At 44.4% G+C, this 26,795-nt stretch overlaps 1 protein-coding gene and 1 pseudogene across 4 annotated transcripts in view; one reads left to right on the forward strand and one right to left on the reverse strand.

Moving 5' to 3' along the window:
* Positions 1-26,795, reverse strand: part of Mapk10 (mitogen-activated protein kinase 10) — a 270,635-nt gene that overhangs the window by 178,690 nt on the left and 65,150 nt on the right. The window lies entirely within an intron of this gene.
* Positions 24,650-24,836, forward strand: LOC116911937 (annotated as a pseudogene).

Consider the following 26,795-nt stretch of genomic DNA (forward strand, 5'->3'; position numbering starts at 1 on the left):
TTGGCTTGGCTTGTTATACTCGCACCTTCTTTGGGTTACTCCCTTTGTTAATTTTTTTCCTAGAACATATTCATCACAAAAATGATAATAGGCTTCATCATGACCCCTTCGTACATGCTTTCTTGAGCCCAAGTATCTCTGTGACATATCTTTGGCCTGGAGTCCTTTAGATGCATACCCAGGAGCAGTGTCGCTGAATCACATGACAGATGTGACTTTCACTTTAAGGAAACTTCATGCATATACTTCATTTTGTTTGGAGCTGATTAGTAAGTCTACGCTGATATATCCAGGCCTAGATAGTGCCAGTTATTAAAAAATATAATATGACCGTGGAAGGTACTGTGCCACCCCTCTTAAATGACAATGTTTTTATTAGCCCTTGGACCTTTATACAATATATTTCAATCTCCTCCCCCAACTCCTCTCACATCACCAGCCTCCCCCAATTCACCCACATTTGTGTTCTCTCATTTTTTAAACACATCATGCCTAACTTGTGCTATGTTCTTGAACATGTGGTCTTCCAATAGAGCATGGTCAGCTTACCAGTGGTTACATTCTCTTTTTTTAAGATTTATTCATTTATTATATATAAGTACACTAGCTATCTTCAGATACACCAGAAGAGGGCATCGGATCTCTTTACAGATGGTTGCGAGCCACCATGTGGTTGCTGGAATTTGAACTCAGGACCTCTGGAAGAGCAGTTGGTGCTCTTAACCGCTGATCCATCTCTCCAGCCCCCAGTGGTTACATTCTTAATGCTTATGAATCAAAGGCCATGTGTGTCTCTCTCCGCATCCCATAGTCTTCTGCTAACCCTATCTCTGTGTGGCCCAAGACCTTCATCCTCTGTGGATCACTGTGAGCTCCTTCCCCTCAGAAAAAGAGGACCAACCCCGAATACTTATGCCTCTACCTTCCTGCTTCCCTCCATCACTCTCAGACCTAACCTCAAGTTCCTTCTGTCAGGCAGCCCAGTACAATGTTGTAATCACCACCCCCATCCGTCACCATGCCTCTAAATCCCTCTCCCTTGCAGTCAAGACTTTGAGCTCTTAGTAAACTCTCCCTTCTGCATTCCCAAGTTACTCCTGATTTCCTTGTTCTTCATGAAACCTGGTTTATTGTTTCTTTCCAATGGTAGCATCTTCTCGTTTCTTTGAGTTTGTGTTTGATGGTTAAGTAGGTTGGTTTTGGTTTTATTTGTTATGATGCTTTCTCTAACATCTCATAGGTTCCAGAGCCTAAAATAAAATTTGATGGTTTTTTTGTCTCCAATGTTGTTTCCAAGTACTTTTCCTTCCTCTGTCTTTCCAGCTCTAACACCAACTGAAACTTGCCTCATCAGCTACTATTACGCATCCTTTACTGGTGTTGCTTACCCATTCTTTATTTTTGGGTGGCTGTACATAGCACTTAAAGGTCCATCTTCCAACTTTATCATTGTCAGTGACTGAACCTAGAGGTAATCCTGGCCCCTCAGTTCTTTGGTAATCTCACTTCCACTGACTTTTTTTTTCTGCCAGTCTCACATGGTTCTAGACTCAAAATTCAACCATTGTTAATAATTGTACCTCAAAAAAACTCAACTTCAGAGTGTCCCAGTTGTAAACGAATTTCTTATCTAGGAGCCACTTGTAGTCCATCCTCACAAGACATCGTCAATCCCCTAACACTCTGTACCTCAGAATCCCAACTCCCTCCCCACACACCCCACCTCCCTCGGCTCCCTGTCACTCTTTCCTCTTGCCCAGAATTGCATCTGTGGCTAGAACTAGAAGTGTATGAAAGGGAGATCTCTGAAAAGACTTGCTGACATACTGGACTGGTAGTAGAAAGAGGAGTGGTAGAGACAACATCCATTGGATGGACAGAGTTAGCATTTGCTGAAATGGACACGACCTTCCACGCAATATCTGTCGGCCCCACTAGAGTTCATACAATATCTGTCAGCCCCATTAGAGCCAATGATCTGATGGTTCTTACGGAACTGGAAGGACACAGATAGCCCACTGATCTGTCTCACTTCAAGGTCAAGTCCACACTTCTCAAGTTGCCAGAACTAACCCCTGAGCCTTTCCCCCACCTGTTGAGGACCGTTAGAAAGCCTGCCTTTGTTGTAGCTAAGCTCTTTTTCTCCCTCTCTGTTTGATCCATTTTACCCTTAGAACACACACCAAGATTATTCATGCCAAACATTAGTAATTTTTCAAACGTATGGTATAGTATTTGACACTGACGACTCTCTTTAATTTAAAACACCATCCTTATTTGGTTTCTTGGCTCTCTACTTAAGGGGTCTGTTCTCAATCTCCTCATCCCCTGCCTTCCGGGTACTGAAGGGATCACACCTCATTCTCAGACTTTGTTCTCATGTAATTGTTGGCCTAAGTCATTGTCAGCTTCAAATGCAGTCTCCTATTTCCTCCTCCCAGATTTGTATCTTATGTTATATTCAAGTATATCCTAGTCAAGTGTGCATAACCCCCATTCTTCTATATCTCACTGTATGGATAGAGAATGTGTGTGGCAAAGCCAAACACTGGTTATTCTAACACACGCCTCTCCTCAGATCACTCATATTGTCATGAAGAGCAATTCTCTTCCCCAACCCTGGAAAGCCTTCCCTCATGCCCAGAGTCTGAGCTGTCAGTGAATCCCAACAGATCTGCTTCTGTTTCGTTGTAAACCTAGAGTCCAACCATTCCCTTCTATGGCCATCCTGATTGAATATACATATATAATTATTTCACACCCGCCTTCTACCTAATCTTCCCTCTTTCCGTCTTGCCTAGGTGGAACACAGTGACTGAAAACAGCAGGGAGTTTAAGTTGTTTGCTTGTCTTGTGTTTTTGTCTTTACATTTGACCGGGTCATGACCATCTCAACATCCGAGGACATCTCTCTGTTTAAATTCTTCCCTTGGCTACTTACCCAGAGGGTCTGAGAAAAATCCCTACAGTGCTCAAGCCCTCTTGACTCTACCCCAGTTTGCTACCTTTCTCCGCACCAAGCCTTCCACTGGGACCTCCCAGCCCTTCCCCCACTTTCTTCCAGGAAGCCGTGCCTTGCCTAGCTTCGGCTTTCTTTGACACCAGCGGGGATAGTAGCCCACGTTCTTTAAACCGCTTGTCATTTCCACACTAGGATAAAAATAGTAACTATCTCTGTCCTTAGCACCTCTTCTTTTTAATCTGCCTATAGGCATTAAAGATACCTAATAAAATAAATATCTTCTGTGTTTATATATACAGGTCTAGATCATCTACCTAAACGAGCACCTTTCATCGACATCAAGACCAATGACTGGAGCACAGGGTGTGCTCGGGAAACTCTAGTTGGAATTCGTTCATTGGGACAATCAAATAAGGCTCAAATTAAACCGTTTCCAGCGCCTGCACCCCAGCATGTGCGTACAAATCTGTAAACAAACTGCTCCCCTCATTTACCTTTTGCTAGTCCCGTAGAACATAGATATTCACTATGGTAGAGACTCGCGGGACGGAGACTCTGTGTCCCAGCCTTTTCCTCGCGCTGCAAATGGGGTTCCTCAGGACATCATGCCCTCTCTACCACAAAACATTCCTTATGTCACGCCACCACCTTCCCAACTTAATTTCAACACCAATCCAAGCCTGAATATGTCGGACCAATTGAAATGGTAATGCCGAAGCAAAAAACGGAAGCATCTTACTTCTGCAGCCCATTGGTTCCCACCACAACTGGAATAATAGCTAACAAAGTTCTAGCAGCCAATGGGGTTCTGGTAGTCAATGGGGTTCTGGCAGCCAATGGGGTTCTGGCAGCCACTGTCGCGCAGCCAATGGGTCCCTCCCTCTGCGGCACCCCGCCCTTCACTGCTCACTCTGCTCCAATCACGCTGTTCCTTCTGCCTCCCACCACTGCCCGTTTGCACGTAAAGGTAATCATCTTGAAGTCCTCTTTCCCAGACCTTAATAGGGCTGTCTTCTCGACAAGCAAGGCTCAGCTGGAGTCTAACTAAAGCCACTGCCTGGCCTTGTTGCTTTCCACCACATTGTTCCATTTTCCAATGATTCATGCGGCCTTCCCGGTGGTCCAGTCGCTAGGATTGGGCACACAGTGTGTGGGCGGGGAGTAAGTGATGAGCACATTACCTGTACTTGTCTGATTTCTCCAGTCGCCATTGGCAGGAAAACATAAACTTTTTGAGGAAAGTCACCGCTTCTCTGCCATTCTATTGTTTTCAGGGTCAGTAGCAAGACCCGCTATCTTAGTAATGCTAGTATTAATGTGTAGTATAATGTTTATATATCAATCATTTGTCAGCTTGCCTCTTGATGTGTACTGGTGCTTATGAATGATTAAACTGTACTTTTCTGTGATCAACACATCAAGAATATATGGACGTGAAGTGAAGTCACATCTATACTAGAAAGGTGAGTAAACAAGCAATTATATGCAATAAAAAATTCTCTGTGTTCCTCATCACACTCCCTAAACACAAACTACATATATTATTTGAGCTTGCTGGTGCATTAGAGTGAGCTGTCAGACTGCATGCTGAACACATCGCCTGTCACGATGACATATGCCTAAACTCTTTAATGTTTTTGACTCCTGTCATTTTGACAAATGCATATTTGTTTTGCACAGCCTCGATGCCTGGGAACTCTTTTTCATGCCCATCCAGTTTGTGTCCTCTAAATTCTTCCGCTTTCATGGCCAGGACTATCCCAGCACATTACTTAGGTTCTGACTCAGATCTCCCAGACCCTGAGTCACCGCAGTGCTTATGAGCCCTAGTGCGTCTCTCTTGTGTCAGCGCTCAAGGTCCCGTGCTGTTACCTATGCTCTCACCTCCATCCAGACCACTTCCTTTACTAAGCCTTCTTGTCTTTTATTCCTCCTTGGAGCAAATTTGGAGAACAATTTTACTTCAAATACTGTACACTTTCAGTCCACCTGTTCAACCAGACTCAATCATAACCTATTTGATAAAATCTCATAGTACACAGCAGGTAAGTAACATCCTAACATAAGCTACCGAGGCACTAAATTCAATAATTGACATCGGTATGAAGAAAATATAACAAAATCTCCATTTAATGGAAATGAATAAGTTAATGACAAAGCCCAATTTAGAGATATTTTGCTTTATTTTTATCTAACACAGAGAAAGCAATATTCAATCTTTTTAAGAGTATTTTTTAAACTAAGGTGTATTATCATTGAGACTATTTGCACATTATAGACAGTGTTAGTTTGATATATATGTATATATAGATATATGAGTCTGTATATATTATATAATATATACCATATATTATATAATATATATATAAAGTGGTTTATTTTAAGGTAAAGGGGTGCTCTTTCACTTTCCCCAAAATTTTGCTCATATGTTTATATTTACAGTCTTTCGCAAACTAAATTTATATCACAGAAAAGAAGTATTGAGGTTTATTTTCTTCATATACTTGCATTAATCTTTTTCTTTTATTGAACATAGATTTTTTTTTCCTCAGATAATATATCCTGATTATGGATTTTTCCTTCCTCTACCCTTCCCAGATACTCACATTAATTTTGAGTTGAAGATTATCTTCTGAGAAATGTCAAAACACAGCATAGTGCGTGTGCACACTTCAGAATTCCTACTTGACATCAGTTTCTCTCTGTTGCGGTAATGGGAGTCGTTGTTCTTGCTGCTCAGTGCATAAAAATAACGAGAAGCGAGCTAATCATAGCTCATGGACATCCGCAGGATAACGCACAGGCCGCGGCTGCCTCTGACCATTCTCACTCTGGCGAGGACAGGAGGCCTCTCTGGCTGCTGCACGCACTTCGATTCCTCGTGCCTTGTGAGCTAATTACACCGTCCCTATGACAACCACGTGGCCTGGACGATGACTGACCTTCTACACAGGCATGCACATCTTCAAATGCTCAGCTTCAGGCCCAGGCCTCTTTTGAAACAAATATTTCATAACACTATTTTGCAAAATTTTTCATATAAAAATGAAGAGCAAGAGCCAATTCCTTAACATATTTAATGACGCAAGGTTGCTGTTTGCTGAAATTGTTCTAAACCAGCATTTCATGGAGAGTACACACCGCCAAGCTCCAGCGCCACAGACACGGAATAAGAGCTGTGCCGCTAAATTGCGCCCTGCCAGGGGCAGAATGGACGAGGAGCGGTGCTCTCAGAGTTCACCACGCCTGTGCAGAACCAACTAGTGTTACGGTAGCCAGGCTCCATTCTCACTCGTGTACCGTGAATGCGAACCCATGCGTGGACTCACAGAGACCGGAGAACAGGTTTAAAACACAAAGTGGTGCAGTGCTGTCGGTCTCTGGGGTCCATTTAGCCAACTGTACAGGAGGTTTGGGGGATATCGCTTCCGCCTCGGGATTCAGCCTCTCTTACCCTCTCACACACTAACGGTCCTTGAGAGGCCGGCTCACCTCGCCCGAGTTTCAGCCACACACAGTGCTGACAGAAGTCTGGGTTCTACTAGTACTCCTCGGCTCTGACTCAATGCTTTGAAGTGTTTGTTTGGAAATGGCTTCCTTAACCAGGGTCTCGCCGACTTAATGACGAATAAGATATTTTTCCTAAGAATCTTAAATCGGAAGTTAAGAATAGAGCACTAGTGCTCATGTCAATATAATTATATACTTAATAACTTATAACTTAATAACTTAATAACTGTGAATGGCAGGTGTTCTGAACATGGAATCACTGAGGACACACAGTATCTCTGTGGGAGGTTTCCAGGAAGGCTTAACTGAGGAGGAAAGACCCACCTCGGAGTGGGCGGTGTCATCCTATTGGCTGCGGACGGTGCCATTCTATTGGCTGTCGGTGTCATCTATTGGCTGTGGATGGTGTCATCCTACTGGCTGTGGATGGTGTCATCCTATTGGCTGTGGACGGTGTCATCCTATTGGCTGTAGACGGTGTCATCCTATTGGCTATGGATGGTGTCATCCTATTGGCTGTGGACGGTGTCATCCTATTGGCTGTGGTCTCTGGCTTGAATGAAAGGAGAAGCTGAGAGGCACAAGAGCAGTCCTCTCTCTTCCTAACTTCCGAGACAGTATGCCCAGCTACCTTCTGCCCCTGCCGCCATCATGACGGACCACCGTTCCTTATACTGTGAGTGAAAAACCCCTTCGCCCTGTATGTTTCTTTAGTAAGGTATTCTGTCACAGCAAGGAAAAAGGAAAAACTTATAGCGCATTAAACTAGAAAATTAACCTATAGTAATCTAAGTTTTGGTTGACAGATATGAATACCTCCCACGTTTTTATGCAAATTTGAGGCTCTGAATATTAATTTATTGTATCAAACTATGTCCTCTCTGTTATCTTATTTAATTATTTATTCTTATTAGGTATTTTAAATCGGTTCTTTGAAAACTCCTCACGTTTGTATTTTGATCGAGCATTATTTTAACGCAGCATTAATCTGGGCCATTTCAAAAGAGTGGGCTTATGGCACTGTCTTTGTTTTATAAAACTCAAGTGCTGGTACACAGGGCCCTTCAAAAAGGAGAAACAGTCCAACCCCAGAAACAACTGGGTCCCGTGTCCAAGCCATGTCTTTACTGTTGTTTATCGATCTCCGTTGATCGCCACCCTCTCCTTTCAGCTGGCTAACCTTCCATTCACCTACCTTCCCTCTCCTTCCCTTTCACCCGCTTGCTTCCACACTGTGACTATCTTTCCCTTTCACAACAATATTCCTGGATAGTAACTAATCTTGACTCTGTGTCCAGCCTCTGACGAGCCAGCCAGTCCTCACAAGTTGATCACACAGAGAACACTAGCAGTCCCTAGCCAACTGTTGTCAGCAAGTCTGGAGGGATTTTAAGGGCCCCAGTGACCTAGTGCTTCCCTGAGGTAGTAGTTCCCTACCAATCAAATGGGAAGACTGAGGTAATGCAATTTCCTCCATTCAACAAGGGATGTGACTCACGTCTATGTTTGCCAAATAAAACATCTTCTCAGTGAACACAAAGACTCTCTGTGGCTTCTTATGTATGAAGCACCTTACTTGTCTTCAAAATGCTTCCACTGGCCTTCACAGACATTCTTCACTTCCACAAAACAAAGGTTCTTAAGCAGGAAGTTAACCCTTGATAACGACCCTGTGCTGTCTTGTGAAAGTGTGCCCCAGTGTTTTACAAGATCGACTTGCTGTTCTTTCTGGTCATGATAGCCTTGAGGAATTACCTCCAACTATACTGTTTGACAAAAACACGGAGCGTATTGTCACAATGTGGCTTCTGAGAAGATTTTTTTTAACCAGTTCTGTGTGAAACAATGTTACTAGGCGTTCCCTTGGTGCCCCATAAAAATGGCCAGGAGTCAAAATGATCTATACAGCTTCTCAGATAAAATAAATGCAGAATTTACATAGAAGGAACAATACAGGTAGTTCTAGTCAGTGGGACTAGTGCTTTAAATCAGTGTGTACAAGACAGGACAATGATGTCCAGTTCTACTCTACCACTATGGGAGACGCAGAAGAGAGGAAACAGCAGAGACAACGTTCTCACTCTAAGAAAGACCATCATAATTATGTGCCCGCCCAGAACCAAAAGGTCTGCAAATCAAACACGACTTTCCAACTGCTAGAAGGCACAGCGAAAGGGAGATGTGTGGTCTCCTGCACGCACTGTGGTCACCAGGCGCGTGTGCCATCGTTGCCGGCACACCTGAGGTTGTTGAATTTTTATGAAAAAGCCATCTCCTCCAGGAGACCTCCCGTGTTGAATTAAAGTACACTTTTTCTATTCTCTTTAATCTCAGTGTTACTAGCATGGTATTGCTTGTGGCGTGCTAACTAGACATTGCTGGCATCCTGTGCCTGACTGACTCCCTGAGTGTTAGCAAGTCCGAGGACTGTGTGCACAGCAGCTACACCTCAATACACTTTGTCTAGTCTTCTGGTAGCATCCAGGGAGCATCGTTCATGATTATTGAAATATGGGAAGTGTGCTTTTGGTCTTCACTCTCATAGAATGCTTCTTACTTTAAAGTGTGAAAACAAGTATTTTTGACAGATACTTATAGCCTATGTCAAACATTTTTGTGAGACTTTTGCTACTGTGTTTTGTTTGTCTGGTTAATTCATGCACTTGTTATTTCCTTTCTCCATGAATCAACTGTCTTCTAATTTCTCAAAATTACCACAAAATGTTCCAATATTTCTCCTAGCATCTATCTCTCCGATCCTGCCTCCACCTACTGGCTTCTTCAAACTAATTTTTCTCTTTTGAAACCACGCTTTAATTAATTACCATAAAATAATTGCATCTTATTATTCTTAGAAAATGCCTCTGCTGGTACTACCCGTGGCAGAATGGTAGGTTGCTACAGAGGCTCTAAAGCCTGTGGAGTTTTTGAAAACACGTGCTCACTTGCTTCTGACAGAACAGTGCAAAGGAACACAGCAGCCAGCCACAAGAGGACGACAGAAGTTGCACCTGCGGCTGCTTGGAAAGCCGTAAGTCAATCTGGACTCCTCTTTCTTACCTTACCCATCCATCAACAAACCAATCAGCAATCAGCAGTACTCCCTTCGCATTGATAAAGATGGTTTTTACCGTGTTCTTTACCATCCCCGTGCTTCCTGTGCATTTGTTCCAGAGCTCATAATAGCTTAAGTGTCTGGTACAACCATCATCACTAATTTATCAGAGGTCTTGAAGCCTGGTGAGGCTAAAAACATCCCATTATCATGGTGCTGGGAACAGGATTTGGATTCAGAGTCTGATTCTGTGTCTATGGTAAGCCCATGACTATTCTCTTCCTCCCCCCACCCTCCTCTTCCTCCCCCTCCTCTTCTTCCTCCTCCTAACCCTCCCCTTCTTTCTTTTCCTCCCAGTATTTTTATGATGATGGTTTACTTCCTTGAATATTTTTTTCGACAATGAGCTTCACTGTGGCTACCTCACACATGTGTCTGATCAGTCTTTGCCCATCTTCACCCTCATTTCCCTAGTCTCCTCTCATGTGAGAAACATATTTGCCTTTCTTCTTCCCTCTTTACCTGCTTTTGCCCCGCCTTCCCTCCGTCTGTTAGCCACTATTCTAACAACCTCTTCACTCCTTCAGCATCCCTGCAAAGTGCTTTAACCTCATCAACACGGTTAACACATCACTCCTTCTTCCCTTGTTCCCTTGGCCTCTGAACCTCCACTCCATGCTCACCAATGGAAACATGCTGGAACCTACTAGCCATCTCACCAGAGCAAGTCAACTGATGTCACTGTCACACACAGCCTCTCCAGGGTAACTAACTCATGACCCAGATATGAAGACCCCACAGACTAGAGGTCTCTACTGTTGTTCATACGTCCATTAGTGTTTAACCCTCCTGAGAGCCAATTTCAAACATCTGTTAGCACAATTCTGATGCACTCTTATGTATCAGTCAGAGATTGTGTTTGGTCCACAGTGCTGGGTATGATCATGTTACAGTCATGTGATCAGCACTTTAAACCTTGTAAATACCAGCTAAGTCATCTTTTCATGTGATGGTAGATGACTTCCTTATCATATTGTAATTCCATATCTGCTTATTTTCGCATTAATCTATTCAAGGGTGAGAATGCTTCTTTCATTACATTCACAGCACCTGTAACAACGCATGTAGTTAGTGCTTAACAAATATTTGAAGGCTAAGTTAATGAAAGAACAAATAAAAGCCATCTTGAAGAGTATTTACCAGTCTTCACACCATTCCTCTTAAGCAAAGCTTCCTCTACTCTTGATTCCTCAGCTTGGGACCCAACTTATGGGACAGTAGGGACTATAAATAATCAGAGGCCTGCTTCAAACCTTACATTCCAAATTCAGCAATAAAGCTGAGCTGGCTCCTAGGTATTAGTAACAGACGTCGTCATCAAAGTCACTAGAAAATGCTCTTTGGCATTGAAGTTGCTCATAGTATATGGCGTCTAGCATGGAAGATACATGTAGCCTCAGCTTTCACTTCACAGAATAGCATGGAGAAGAAAAGCTTCTGTAGATGGAGAAATGCCACAGGAAATGTGACTATGTAGCTGCCGTGTGAGAGGAAACTCCTCTCCTCACGCATGGAATTAATGTTGCATTAGAAGCATTATTTCCTCGTATGAGTGCGTAACTAATGCGCTGTGCAAATCCCAGCTCTAAAACTTCTATGTAACCTGGTCCAAGTTCCAGTCTCAAAAGATCCAGTATGCCCTTGTATTTTTTTTTTTTTTTTTTTTTTTTTTTTTTTTTGTTCTTTTTTTCGGAGCTGGGGACCGAACCCAGGGCCTTGCGCTTCCTAGGCAAGCGCTCTACCACTGAGCTAAATCCCCAACCCACCCTTGTATTTCTATATCACTCACACACACACACACACACACACACACACACACACACACGCAAACACATGCATACTCACACACACTAACACACACACATGCACATTCACACATACAAGCACACACATGCATTGCGCGCGCACAAACACACACACACACACACACACACACACACACACACACACATCTCAGTCTCCTCACTACAATCCATTATTAAGCTGTCATTTCCAGGGAGGAGTGTACCTGGTCCTGATTGAAGCCTTAAACCTAGAAGTGAAAAGCGCATAGAAGATTCCTGTCAGTGGGGATCTCACATTCTAATGAGGCAGGAAGGTAATAGAAGATTCCTGCCAATGGGAATCTTGCATTCTAATGAGGCAGGAAGATAATAAATACATGAACAGAAGAAGAGACAAGTTGGAGGAATGGCAAGGTTTGCCAGGTCAAGAAGCAGGTACTGAGAGGGCTGCTCTCCATAGGAAAGCCATACACTACTCTGAGGGGGTGGCAGGGGAAAGAGAATCGTGTGGACATTAGAGAAGAAAACATGTATGCAGAAGAGCAAAGCGCACATGCAAGGTTCACTGTGCTCTGTGGTTCTGACTGGTGTATGCTCAGCACTCAAAGGACCATAACCACTTTATGTCACTGGATCTCCACGATGCTTTGTTTTCTCTAAGTGGCCTGCACACAATTTTAGCTATAAGGTTAACAAGCCACTAATGTGAACTTGCTGTGTTTAGCATTTTAAGGGTGCGGATGCAGGGGATGAGAGGAACCTCAAGAGCATGCCTGTGTGTGTGTGTCTGTGCGTGTGTGTGTAATTGTATGTGGCTATGTGTATATGTGTGTCTGTGTGTGTGTGTATGTCTGTGTGTTTATGTATATATGTGTTTGTATGCATGTGGTGTGTGACTGTGTGTGGGTCTGTATGTGTGTCTGTCTCTGTGAGTGTGGTATGTGTATCTGTATTTATGTGTGTGTGACTGTGTGTTTCTGCATCTGTGTGTGTCTCAGTATCTGGATGTGGGGGGGGGGTTAGACAGTAGTAACCTTAGTAACATGTGATAGAACTAGGAAGCGTGAGCCTGGAGCTTTCCTCACCACTGTGAATACATAGGGGGCAGTGAGGCCACTTCCTTAGACCCTAAGGACGAAGCCCCACAGGCTCCACAGAGGCCTTCACACAGAGCAGCTCCACCCTCGAGCTGGACCTTTTAGGCAATCCAGAAACCAGAACCATTTGTGAATATATTTACTTTTGCATCCTGTTCCCTGCTGGTGAGTGTTTTTGTTTTTTCAATTTCTCAATACCTACATGAAAAGAAAAACTTTGAGGCACAAAGGAAGGGAAGGAAAGAAGGGAGAGCCAAAGGAAGAAAGATAGGGAGCGAGGGAGGGAAGAAAGGAGGAGGGAAGGAAATCATCAAGCTTTCCAGACACTTGCATGCTGGGAAATAGAGGGGATTCCCCCGTTTTGAGGAATTCCCATATGTTAAAGTTAAAACGTAGGGTTCCAGGATTATATTTCAGCTCATAGCAATGACGAAAAATACTGTTCAGTGTCACGTAACAATTTAAAAGTTAATACTGAAATTGCCACACTTTTTCAAAGGACCTAAGTATCGAGGCACGGAAAGAAAGACCAATAATTAGGTGCACAGCGTCTATGAAGATGACAACTTATAAAAATGTTGGCTTTGAAAACTCAAAGCACACAAGAATGGGCAGGCTAGTGGCCACGACTGCGGTGTCTCACTTTATATGTAAGGATGTCTCCAGGGCCGCAGCCTCCGGAACGCGGCCTCACCCTGAGTGTGTGATTTTACTCTTCTACCCACCCTCTCCCTCCTCTATCTCCTGAGGTAATTTCTACAAATGCTTTGAGAGCTAGTCATGGTTTCCACTCTTTCTGTGGAAGCGTGGAGCAGACACCATTACACTTTTAAAAAAGAAATCCATACAAACGTGCAATACCACCTTGTACTTACAGGCGAAGGAACATTTATCGACATTTTATGATGGAGTCAAAGACCAGAATTACTTTAAATCTATAATTTAGCTATAAGCAAACTATAATACGATGTAGTATAAACTAGAATCAGAGTCGTGTGCCGAATGGTTTCCTATTACAACCGTTTGTCTGCCTCAGTATTTTTGGCACGTGTTTTGTGCATAACAAAAGGCAGATGTGCAATGTCACATACGGAGTCACGTTTAGAATGAGCAATGTCATCAAACCTGGGCTATTAGCCAAATGGGCCCGAAGGCCTTAATGAAAAAAAATTCTGGCTCTCAAAACAACAGGAGAAATGGCCTGGATACCCGCTGAGTAGAGAGAACGGTGGATGGTTCACTAACTCCCTGCCATGGTAACACATTCTGTATCGGAGTGAGGCTAGCCTTCACCTCTGGTGTCTCCTCCAGAAGTGGGGAGAGGGAACGGCTCATCCTTAGATCGCTGTGCCTGCATCCGATGGAACATTCAGCTACGTGGGGTTTAAGGAGCGTGTGCCGTGCAATCTAAATCATGATCAAGAGGACGGGTGGATGCTACAGGAATCCATAAAGCTAGAGCAACCTGCTAGTGAAAGACGAATAATGTTTACTAAAGATTTTAGGGGGAGTACTCCAAATCCTTCAACCAAATGTCTGCCCGGCGATCTTATGGAAAGTAAAAGACCATCTGAGCAAATACGCACTGGGATCAGGTGGCCGACGCTGGTACCACTAGTGAGGAAGCGTCTTTATCACACCAGAGAAGGACATTCCTCCCCGAAATTGATGCCTCGGGTCCAATCATAAGAAGGCATCAGACACTCTCTGGTGGGAGAATGGCTCAAGAAAGGCTGGGCCCATTACTCTGTCCAAGTGCCATTGTCACACAAGGCAAAGACAAGGGAGCTATCGCAGAGTGGAGGTGCTGGGTTTGACAAGATTTGTGATGGGGTACCCTGGGTTGAATCTTGGAATAGAGGAAAAGTCGACTGGACTCCCAGTGAAGAAAGCCAAACTCGTGTTGGTTAAAGTCCATCACGTAATAGGGCCGTGTTGACGCCAACGCTGGGGGAAGCCTGTGCAAAATGCATTCCCTGGCTTACCTCCTGTAAGTCTAACATAACACCCAAATGAAAATCTAAATGTAAAGCATATACAAATACGGTCTCCTATTTTATTACCACACAAACGAGTCTGGGTGCGCTGTCTTGTTTCTTCTTGCCTCAAACACTGGTGTTTGTCCAGATGGAGCAGACAGGCTGCAATGCCCACTTCACTGCCCACATCTCCTAACTTCTGGATCTGTTTCTATCGTTGACTCTGTGATTTGGGACAATGAGATAAACTTCCTATGCCCAATCCATTATTACAACATTCACCGAAGAGTATTGTCATTGTAGTCCGTTAACGCAATCAGCACGGTGAGTGAAGCATGCGACTGCGTGAGCACTATAAGACAGAAACAGCAAGGCGCACAGCGGCATCTCCTGCCACAGAACCAAGTCGGACAGCTGCTTCCGTCCCCTTCCTCTTTTGCTACAATACAGCTGAAATTACCAGGGCAGCTCAAATGATCCACTGCTTGCTTCACACTGAAATTCTGATTCTAGAGAGGATATCCTACAAAGGGGGAGCATTAGCTCCTTCAAGGAGTTAGAGAGCTCACAGCTCCAGCACTGCGTCAGACTCTCCCAGAATGGTCCAGGCTGTGCGTGTTTCCTTACTGTCTCACAAGCTGGGAGCTCCAGCTCTTGGACTGTTCTGTAAGACGCCGTGTGTCCTCCCAGTAAGTTCCTTTGTCACCTAAAAGAATATATATATGTGTGTGTATATATATATATATATATGTATATGTATATGTATATATCTGATATCAGAGAAAGGACTGGAAGAGCTTGAAGAGGCTCGAGACCCCATATGAACAACAATGCCAACCAACCAGAGCTTCCAGGGACTAAGCCACTACCCAAAGACTATACATGGACTGACCCTGGGCTCCAACCTCATAGGTAGCAATGAATATCCTAGTAAGAGCACCAGTGGAAGGGGAAGCCCTTGGTCCTGCCAAGACTGAACCCCCAGTGAACGTGATTGTTGGGGGGAGGGCGGTAATGGGGGAGGATGGGGAGGGGAACACTCATATAGAAGGGGAGAGGTTAGGGGTTAGGGGTATGCTGGCCCAGAAACTGGGAAGGGAAATAACAATCGAAATGTAAATAAGAAATACCTAATTTAATAAAGATGGAAAATATATATGTATATATATATATATATATATCGGTTTCTGTTACAGTCAACCCAAATAGGCTTTGCGTGTGCTAATACCATTACATACGGATGTAGTTCTAACTCTAAGAGGAGCAGTGTCCCCGGGGCCTGACTGGAAATGCAGGCTGCAGACCACACTGAACAGAGATGAAGCTTGCTGGGCTGATGTTTAAGACAAGGATGTAAGGGGAAAGGGTTCCCACGGCGATGGCATCTCTACGAAGATGAGCCCAGTCTTTCAGTCCAGTCTCTATTGTTTATAGTGTACGGGTGTCACCCTACATGGATAAGGAACAAAGATGGCTACCTCTTACCCGTTACAAAAACTTGATCGACTGTCATAACGTAATTACTGATATAAAAAAAAAAAAAAGAACCAAAGTTTGAATGTGTCTTTGCGATAACCCACTAACACACTAGACGTTCAAAGACATTAAGGTTATACAGTAGCCATGGGTATTTTTGTCTTTAGAATCTGGGGAAAGCTTGGATTGGTGGAAAAATTGCTGCAAAGGCTACCTGACCCATGTAAACCCAGGAACCCAGAGAAACTTACTGGGTTCCTTATTTGTATGGAAACTTTAAACTAAAAATGTAATGGCGGAATTAAAAAAATAACTCACTCCCCAGGCCAGATTGGGAGATCGCCTACGAGAAACTACAAAATCGTATTGAAAACAACCACCCCACCGTGAGAAGTCAGAGCCACGGTTTGTGGATTTAGTGTGTGAGGAAGAAGGTCCATGCATCGCTACTGAAGAACCAGGCCACTGGAGTGACACTGCAGTGACAGCGTAGATAACTGTGCTAACGCTCACCACGTTGTACTGTAGTTCTTATAGTCACTTGGCTTTGCGTTTTACAGTGGGCCTCCTGGATTGTTTAGAAAAGTTAAAGCTTCCCAGAGGAGAAAGCGGTGGAAGCCGTCCTTGTGCTAGGCTTACAAAGTCACACTGCAACTGTGAAAGGAGGAAAAGCCATGGGGTGGCGCATCCATGAAGGACTTCATTTCAGAAAATGTTTGAGTCCCAGAGTGCCTGCACATTTTGCATAGACAGCTTGGGGTTTTCGATGCTCTCTCTCCGTCTCTTTGAGGATTACTTGTCTTTGTAAAAGGCTGAGAACCTTCCTTCCAGTCACCCCCCCCAGAAGTATTTCTTAGACACTTTTGAGCGTTTTCTCCACAGTGTGAGCATCTCGAAGGGTAAAGTTTGACTTGTCTCCCTATCTCCGGTGAGCTTAAGACTAGGACATAACTCCATGATGTAACGTAATTCCCTGCATCTTAGAGACACAAGACATTTTATTTTTTTCTGTAGATAAAGACAGTTAGCATGTGTGTGCTGGGCTGTACCTGATTGGCTATGGCTTAGGCAAGACAGCCTCTCTTTTTGCATGTGCTCAGCATGCTGCTTAGCATGTACCCTGTGGCGTGACTGAAGGTTTATTCATGAGAGAATTTTGCTCTCCTCTTCCACCTTCTCTGCATAGAGGATTCTCTGTGTTACCAGGAGACTTAATATTTAATTGAGGAAACAACCCTGATTACTAATATTAGAATAAAAACATCCCAATTTCCATAAAACCTAGTTAATGTCTCTATGGATACGCCCAGGAACCTCTCTAGAAAGCCACGTAGACTGTGTCATGTAAGCCAAAACTACAGGCTAAGAAAGAAAAGTTCAATATAGTCAATCAACATATCATCAGTATTGGTGAAAGGAAAGCTCAAACTTCTAATAAGATATTCTTGGACGCTAGCTCTGGAACATTCCAAATAGCAAAGCTGGATGCACCAGAGAAACGCAACTCTACCACAAATCATGTAAGGTCCTTATGAACCACAAGAGGCAGTAGTGAGCCAGACACACAGCAGATAACGCCCCCAGAAGGCAAGCCAGGCCGGTGCTGGCTGGCCATGATAGCATTCTGGGAAAGCACGCACTGTTAAAGGCAGTGGTGTTGAAAGACTGAACGGCTGTAAGATGTGAGGACCTAGGTACCTGGTCGTGTACAATGGATCAAAGAACGCTTTCACAACGCTTTGTAAAAATAAAAAGCCCTTCTTTGGAGGGTAGTTGATTATAATTGCTTGAAGACTGCCAAAGAAAGGCACTTCGCATCTGTTTTTCTACTCTTGTGTGAAATGAGGACCCTTCTTCAGACTGTGAACTGCAAAACAACACTGTCTCATGAGACACTGCTTTTACTCCAGGGGGATAAAGATGCTGTTACCTGATCACATAAATCTGGGAATTTCTCTCCTGAAGTTTCACAATATAGATTAGCATATTAAGGACTATGAAGACCGTCATAAGTAACAAACAGAATTAAACAAAACCCCCACCTTTACTGGCCAAGGACCCCGTTCCTTTCTCCTCCACCCGTTCGTTGATGAGAGTAATAGGACCAACCACACGTTGGGTACTTGTTTGTTAGACCAGTCTTTGTGCTCCCTTCCGCGCTGTCTTTAACCCTCCTACAGACCACGTGACGAACGAACTCCCTGTTCGTTTCTCATCATAACACTCATCACCATCGCTTTTAGGATGAGGAAATGGGCCTAGAGCAGTCAGGCAGCTCAGCCAAGGCCAGACAGCTGACACAGGAAGCACTTGAAGGTGAAATGCCAGCCTCTACAGCCTCTATGCCCTCTACGCTCTACTCCACCTGCCCTCCTTCCCCGGTAGCAATGAGCATGCTCAGTCCAACGATCTCCTGTCAGCCGTCCTTACTCCTCTGGAGGACTTTCACTCCAGGCTGTGCTGCATGAACATTCCGAGTTCTTCACTCTCCCATCATCGCTGCATCGGCCTTGCTCTCTGTTTTGCAACGCTTCTCCCTTGGCTTTAGCAGAGCCCAGTGTCTCAGTCTATTCTCCCATAGCAGACAGGCGACCATAGGTTATTTATAGAGCACAGGCAGTATACTGAGCTGAGACTTGAGTGACATCCTCTCGAGCATCCCTAGTAAACATTGTTGATGATGCTAATCATGGTCTCTGTTATTGTTACTGTTATGCAGAATAGATACAATCAAAAGATTATGGACTTGTTTTCAAGTATCTGCGAATCTCTATTTCTACCAAGGATAGGGAGAGTCCAAAGACTGAAGAGAAACAGAAGGAAACATGCCATCTCTCAGAAACACGGGCGTTTCCATTCTTTCAGTAAGGACTGTAGACTGGTGCTTTTCTCAGCGTAATCTCCATGGCTTTGCAATAAGCCGGAGGGCCTTGAAGCCTAGCACAACAACATAGGTAGCCCTGGCTGTGGTGTCTGTGGCCTTTCATGTTTCCCTTTGTTTTTTTTTTAGATATGTGAGTTGGAAGGCAGAATGAACACATTTGGGGTAAGCCAGCCATGTGTTGTTCAATGCAATCTTCATATTCTGAAAACATATCTTAGATTTCGTCTTAGTCCTTTACTTAAAATCCAAGGATCATTACTTACCTGACCAGAGCGATTCTGTGCTTCTAGTGACATTTCATCCACTGATTTGAAAGTGCGTAGAATGCGTGTGGTTTCCTTGTAGTATCAGGTAAGGCTCTTAGAAAAAGAGAAGCAAGGGCAGTGTGGATGAAGATGCAGATGTTGACGTGGACATAAACTGGAGAGATTTAATGTAGGAACTCGCTCCTATGATTATAGAATTGAAAAAAAAATGTCTCACACCCACCTCTGCAAGCTGGAGAGCCAGGAGAGCCAGTGGTGTGATATCATCAGATCCCAGAGGCCTAAGTCAGGAAAACCAAAGAGCCACAGGGAAGCCAGTTTGTAAGATCCACTTCAAATCTCCAGTCTAGACGGTGCTGCTGCTTCAAGAAGAGATGATCATGTTCCAGTTCAAACTGAGACCTTCCCCCTCAGTCTGCACACCGAACGGCTCCACCAGATTGCCAGCCTCTGCCAGTCCTCCCTGGATCTCTGCTGGGCTTTGATTCTGATGATGATTTATCTCAGGCTTGAAGAAGAGTTGCACTTCTATTTTCCCGCAGCGTCCCTAAGCAAGGACTTCGGGGAGGCAGATCTCCCAGAGACCACCCCCTCGCCTTCCAAGAGTGTTTGCTCAATCCCTGCGATCATTACGACTGACATTTAAAGCACTTGCTGTTCATCATGCCGTTCCAATGCTGTCTCTTGTTCACTTCTATAATTTAGATCTCATGGCCCCAGTGACAGTTTCTGTTTCCAATCCAGCTATAGACAAAGGAACAGAAGCAGACCAAGGCCACAAAGCCATCCACTGCAGAGCTCCTAACAGGCCTCAGGGGTCCAAGTCCCTACAGCCTGGCCCAGAGTTCTTGCTCTTGACTGCAAGGGTGTGCTAACAGGGGAATTGTTCGTTCTAGGGCACACAGGGAATGGGGAGAGGAAGGACACCACAGTCCCTGCAGCCTGAATGCATCCATCTCCCCACCAATCTCAGCTTTAGGCAGGGAAAAAACACATCAGTTCGGTGCTGGTGTTCTCCTGGTTCTCCCAGGTCCAGTGGGAGAGACACAAGGGCAGAGACAGCAGGGTTTAGATGGCAGTGGGTAGAGGCACGCTGGAGCCTGTTCGGGAGAAGTCTGGCACTGTTAACAGGAAGAATGCACACAACCTCTTCCTTCAGTGGAGAAAAACAGAATATAAACACGTGTTTTGATTCAGTGGGGACAAGCGTGGAAGATGTTCCAGGTGTCAGAGGACAACGGAGGGGCATTAATCAGCTTGTTGAGAGGAGGGCAGAAGCAAGGAAGGTGTGAATATCAGCATCTTTTTATATTGTCATCTACGCCAGTAAATGCAGCACTTTTCCCTTATAATCAGTCAACAAAATTGTGAGGTACCGTCTCTGCTGACCATGGTCAAAGCAGGAATCACACTCCCCTGTGGGAGCAGCTCTAGTTTTCAAATCTCTAGGTACTCCGTAAATATTGATTGGTGCTATCAAAGTGAGTTAATTCACAAAGGTTTTATTTGCTCTTTGCAAGTGTGTGTGTGTGTGTGTGTGTGTGTGTGTGTGTGAGAGAGAGAGAGAGAGAGAGAGAGAGAGAGAGAGAGAGAGAGAGAGACTATTCATACTCAGAACCATTCTCACTCTACGATGATGTATGGCATCTATGGGGATCTGGCTGTATCTGGCATCATCTAAATTACTCCACATTGGGTGAAACGCCAGCTTTCAGGCTATCACTTGCCATGGGTGACTCCATTGTACAAAGCACATTTCACAGATGCTGGGGCTTTGTGTCTCACTTGTGGGTGTAGACACCACCAGCTACCCAGCATATGCCATGACACACAGATCAATAACTTATTCACAAAGGTAAAACTGTACCAACCGTGAACTTAATTGAAGTGCACTGGGAACGTGTGGGTGTGTGGTACACGTGGAAACACTAAAACAGTGTAAGAAAAAGAGGCATGTGAGTTTACCAAATAAATACACCAGGCCAACGAGGGGCACAGCATTCCCAACTATCCGATTTGCAATTGCAATAGTCCCACCAACCTGTCTTCTGACGGTTAGGTACATCTGTCAAAGTATCTACAAACAGGGACCTTCCAAGTGTCCCATAAGTTTTGGGTCAGCCTGGTCCCCATGGCTTGATTCTGCCCCCTTTAAATTGCCTCCCTTCCGCCCACTCACAAATACAGTTTTCCGTGAAGTTTTTGGTTGATGACAGTGATCAGAAAAGTAGGGTAACATGGAAGAATGACCCCATGGGGAGAAACTGAATGACAGCCCAGGTATCCTAACCCTCCCTCTGGCTCTGGCTCTGCCCAGGCACAAAGCAACTCCTGCTTGACCATAGCTTCCTTGGCCTGACCATAGCTTCCTTGGCCTGGCCATAGCTTCCTTGGCCTGGCCATAGCTTCCTTGGCCTGGCCATAGCTTCCTTGCCGGGCCATGGCTTCCTTGGCCTGACCATAGCTTCCTTGGCCTGGCCATAGCTTCCTCGGCCTGGCCATAGCTTCCTCGGCCTGGCCATAGCTTCCTTGGCCTGGCCATAGCTTCCTCGGCCTGGCCATAGCTTCCTTGGCCTGGCCATAGCTTCCTTGGCCTGGCCATAGCTTCCTTTCCTGGCCATAGCTTCCTTTCCTGGCCATAGCTTCCTTGGCCTGGCCATAGCCTCATTGGCCTGACCATAGCTTCCTTGGCCTGGCCATAGCTTCCTTACCTGTAGATTAATGCCCTGGGCTAGACAATCCCAGATGCTGAAGGTCTAAGATGCTCTACTCGTGTGCTGAACTCTTGGTCTTGTTTCCGTTTGCAAATCTGTGGATCTAAATGCTCTTAGCTTTAAAAACATTAATCCAAAATAGTTTCTCAACAACAGCCAACTACATTCTAATCCAGGATGAACTGTATTAAAGCCAAGTCAAGAGAGAAAAGCAAAGAAAAATCAAACGTATCTAGGGTGGGAAAGGGGCCCCTCACCCCGGAGGTCTCTTATTAGCTGACTCAAAAATTTCAGCAAAACAACAATATTATTCTTGTATAGCGATATTTTACATAAGAGCAATAAAATAGCAAAGAACCACGCTTGTAGCTGAAGCACGTAAAACTTTTGAGTGTAATCTTCCTCCCGTACCCACTCACGCCTGTAATACTCTGAATCCCATAAGCAAGGTTACTAACTCTACACTCAAGACACATCTCAACCCCTTTGTGACCTAGCAGGGTTAGGGTTTCCTTCGACCCTGTTGGCCAGTGCTTTTGTCTTATTAGATTGTCATCCTACCCAGTGCTGAGGGACCACATTATGGTCTCCAGGGTCTCCTTTGCTGAAGAAAAAGAAAAACAGATTTTTCAAAGAAACCTTGTAAACAATGTACCTTCGAGACCCAAGAATTATAGATATGGCTCTTGTCCCCTAAGTGTGAGTCTCTTGGGAAGCCTGTGGCCACACTCAGGCCTATGCCGTCATTTTACTGTATCTGTCTAGTGTATTAACATCCTTGCCGAAATCTATGTCAGTCTTCTCTTAAGCGTCAATACTGCTTTATATGGACTCAGCCTGTAGCTCTCTGAAGTGGAGCTCCCTAAGGCTCCTTAGGCTGCTGTAGGAAGCCTGACCCTGTTTCCACTTGCACATTCTACTTCCACAGCCACTGGCATCCCTGGTGCAAGGCAGGAGATCATGACAGCATTTGGTAACTCTACCAGCAAATGCTCTCGGGAACCCCGGAGGCCCTGAATGGCTTCTTTGGGGAATGGGACCAAGTAAACACCAATTCATTAAGAACTTTCATGAAGTATCCTGTGAGCTCAAGTCTTTTTTGAGCAGTGGAAAAATCAGAGGTGAATATTATGATCTTTTCCCACCGGGGGCTCGCCATCTATGAGTGAGAAAAAATTACTTCAAATTATGTCATCCCTTTTTAAAGGGATGCGTGGTAGGGCAGCACATGCAACAAAATATAAAACACAAACAACAACGAAAACCAGTTCCAACTCTAGAAAGTGTGGAGGCCCTTGGGATAAAATAGAGTAAGAGAGTATGGACTGGTAGAGGATTTTATCATTCGGTCAGAAACAGCCTTCATGAGTGTGTGACAGGGAAACAGGCAAGATTTACAAGGGAAGTGTTTAGGGCAAAGAAAACACCTTCAGAAATGCCTGGAGGCAGGAGCTTGCTCAGTGCATGTGAGAGGCTAACAGGGAATGTCCTCTGTGACTTGATATGGGGACCATAACTAGAGCCGTGGTCATGTAGGGACTGGAGGGGCATGGTGGCAAGAATGGTTTTAGTGGGGAACAGAAAGTGAATGAGGAGTGTGGAGCCAAAGAGTAACATCATTATTTTTTTTGTTTTTCTAAAGTCATCCTATATAGTGTTGGGGGGAATAAAGAGACAGACGACAGGAGTGAAAGCGAAGAAAAAACTGGGGGAAGGTTTCCACATGCTATGACATGCATGGACAGTCTCATTGCAATGGAACGAGATATAGAGAAATAAAGACAGAGATATCAAGATGATACAGACACAGATATAGATATCGTATAACATTCCATAATTATAATTTTATAAACTACAAACACAGCACAACATGCAGTTATAACATGTAATCTTGAGTTTCAAGACTATCATTCTAACACTACATTTTGTAACGTCATTATGAAGTATAACACATGCTATATTATGTTATATTGTCCCCTTGCCTTTATCGTCCTGGGGAGACATAGTGCTGTCCTGAAGCAGGAAGGGAGCTCTGGGAGTGGAGGTATTCACTTGAGAGAAAGGGTTTGGAGTTGGAGTCAATATGGCTCGCCAATGAATTTTCTTTGGGATGTAAAGGTCAAGTCCAAGGGCTCCCAAGACTGAGCTTGAGGAATTATGCAGATAATCAGATTTGGATACGTAACTGATAATATTTTAATTTTGGACGTTATAAATGTTATCTGAGTATTTAGTGACGTAAACTAAATGTCATGCACACAGTTGGTACATAAGTCAACATTTCAGAAAAACTACAAGTTTGGGTAGTTAGCCAGTATAGGCAGAAAGTGGAGAAAGGTAAATACTTATGATGATGAGGGATTGGCTCTAAGACACAAACATTTGGATAGAAAAAGAGGTGTTGGGGAGACGGTTCGGTCAGTGACATGCTCGCCATATAAGAGTGGGGACGTGAATTCAATTCCCAGCATCCCAGTAAACACCTTGAATCCCTGACACGGCGGACATGAGAGGAGCCTCTGCATTGATGCTCAGGCAGTCTGGTTGGGTTTGCAAGCTCTGGACCCAGTGAGGGACCCTGTCTCAAAAATTAGGTGCCTACTGACTGAGGAAGACACCAGATGACAACTTCTGGCCTCCTCGTACATGTAAACACGTGCAAGCATTTGTACACACAAGCACAAGTGTGCTCATGCCCACACACATACACAAGCACGCACACACAGGGAAAGAGAGACAAAGGGAGAAGACAAATCAAGAAATAAATACTCGACACTGTACAAGAGTGTTACTGAGACAGCAGCATGACCAAGTATCAAGAGCTACAAGCGGGGTATTTTGGGGTATCGACTACTTGCACCCATGGCTGCCTCCTCGAAGCCCCACGAGCCGGAGAAAAAGCTCTTCAAGCTCCTAGGTATTTTAGATGTCGAGAACACTCCATGCGCTCGAGAATCTATACTCTATGGCTCACTAGGATCTATTGTGACTGGACTCAGACATTTCTTGGTGACCAGCAGAATTAGAAGATCGTGTGATGTCGGAGTAGGAGGATTTATCCTGGTAACTTTAGGATGCTGGTTCCACTGTCTGTATAATTTTTCCAAGCAGAGGATCCAGGAGAGTATTGCCAGAGAAGGAATAAAAAAACAAGATTTTATACGAAAGCACCCACCTCGATCCTGAAAGAAAAATGAAACAGCAGCTGAGCGACTTCATCAGCTTTAAACCCAGAACTGTGCTCCTTGTGAATCAACCATAAATTAAACTCAAGTGTGCCAACTGTTAAAAAAAAAAAAGAGCTACAAGCGTGGTATTTTGAGAGCTGGGACTCCGCCATTGGATGGTACCCACTGTCCCTCCATCCTGGATATATTCCATGAGCACATTTCCCGCTTCAGGTCTTCACTCGGGTTGCATTTTGTAATCTTTGTAGGGGCCGCCCTTTTGTATCTCCTGTTCTTAGTCCCTGATCACTATGACTAGATATTTTACTTGTCTAACTTATTCCCCATTAGAATATAAACACCATGAAAACCAAGTATTTGGTGTTTTTTATTGATTGAAGCTTCATCCATATACAACATAATAACTGACACCCAGTTGACACTGGTCACTCTATAACTACTGATTATATAAGCGAGTGAGCAAGCGAATGAATGAATGAATGAATGAAGCCACCAATCTTTATTAGCTGCAGTAACCTTATACATTGACCTTTTCCCTTATATAATTCTTTTTTAACTGTAATTGACTTTTCGTCGAAGCTGCATCTTCCACTCGAGGTTGAAACACTAACAGTAAAAAGGAAACACATCTGCAAGCATCATAAAAAGGTTGAGCGACCAGGTTGGGGATTTAGCTCAGGGGTAGAGCGTAGAAAGCCCAAGGCCCTGGGTTCAGTCCCCAGCTCCGAAAAAAAAAAAAAAAAAAAAAAAAAAAAAAGGTTGAGCGAGTGGCTGTCTAAGAAACTTGCAGAGCTTGTGTGAGCCCCAGTGTTAAACTTGGACTATGCAAGGGTATGCAAGCCTGTGTTGCCCCTCTTAACAGACATTCGGACGGGTGACGAATGAAAGCTCGAAGTGGAAACACTCTGGCACCCCGTGATTGATTGGTACAGCTATGGCTGCACCAGGAACAATGTGAGAGGGGCTAGCGGGGTAAAGAGTGGGGACAGGCTTCACCTGTGTAGATGGGGCCAGCGTCAGGACACATCTGGAGTTTGACTAAGAAATCTGTTCACTGAGTGTTTACTGATCTCATAGCACCAGTGCCAGCCCCTGGCAATGCACAAATCAAAGGAAACAGAAACTACCCATCCACCCTAGCGTGTTTATGGTCTGGCTGTTAGAATTCTTTTCAGCTTCTGAATCAGCTGATTCGACAGAGCCGAGCTACATCACATTGGGCCAACGGAGGCAGCTGCACTGGGCTCTGATCAACCATTCTCAGCGAAAGATTATCAGGACGCCTGTCTTTGGCTCAGTGATTCACCGTAAAGTACGTAGCTCTGGGTGACGCTTCCAACGGTGCTATCCAGTTTTTCTTCTTTCTTTCAAGAAATTCATTTAGGTTTCACTTTTCAAACTGAGACAGGGTGCTGGAGGGCCTGATGCCGCTCACGGGAAAAAAAATCAGCAATCATAACATCTCAGCATAAATTTTTAGTTTTCAGATAATTTACTCCTCGGCGCTGGCAGTCTCATAGATAATTTTGCATGCATGCAGAAACTTCCGCACTGAAGTGATTCCAAGGCAGGATGTGCCTTTAGTTGAAAGCAAGAGAAGGAAAAAAATGTTCCTTTTGCAGAAGCTGATCCTGAAAAACCCTATAAGATAGGATAGTTCAGAGTCAAGTATAAACCAACGAAAGAAGAGTCACGTGACTGTTCGATGATCGGGAAGAGTCACGTGACTGTTCGATGATCCGGTGAGGTTTTGTGCCTGGGGTGGAAGAGAACTTCAGGGGATGACAGTGCTTCAGGAATTCAGCCCTGGGAGGAAGGTG

This window comes from Rattus rattus, chromosome 11 (genome assembly GCF_011064425.1).
Source record: "Rattus rattus isolate New Zealand chromosome 11, Rrattus_CSIRO_v1, whole genome shotgun sequence".
Classification (NCBI taxonomy): domain Eukaryota; kingdom Metazoa; phylum Chordata; class Mammalia; order Rodentia; family Muridae; genus Rattus; species Rattus rattus.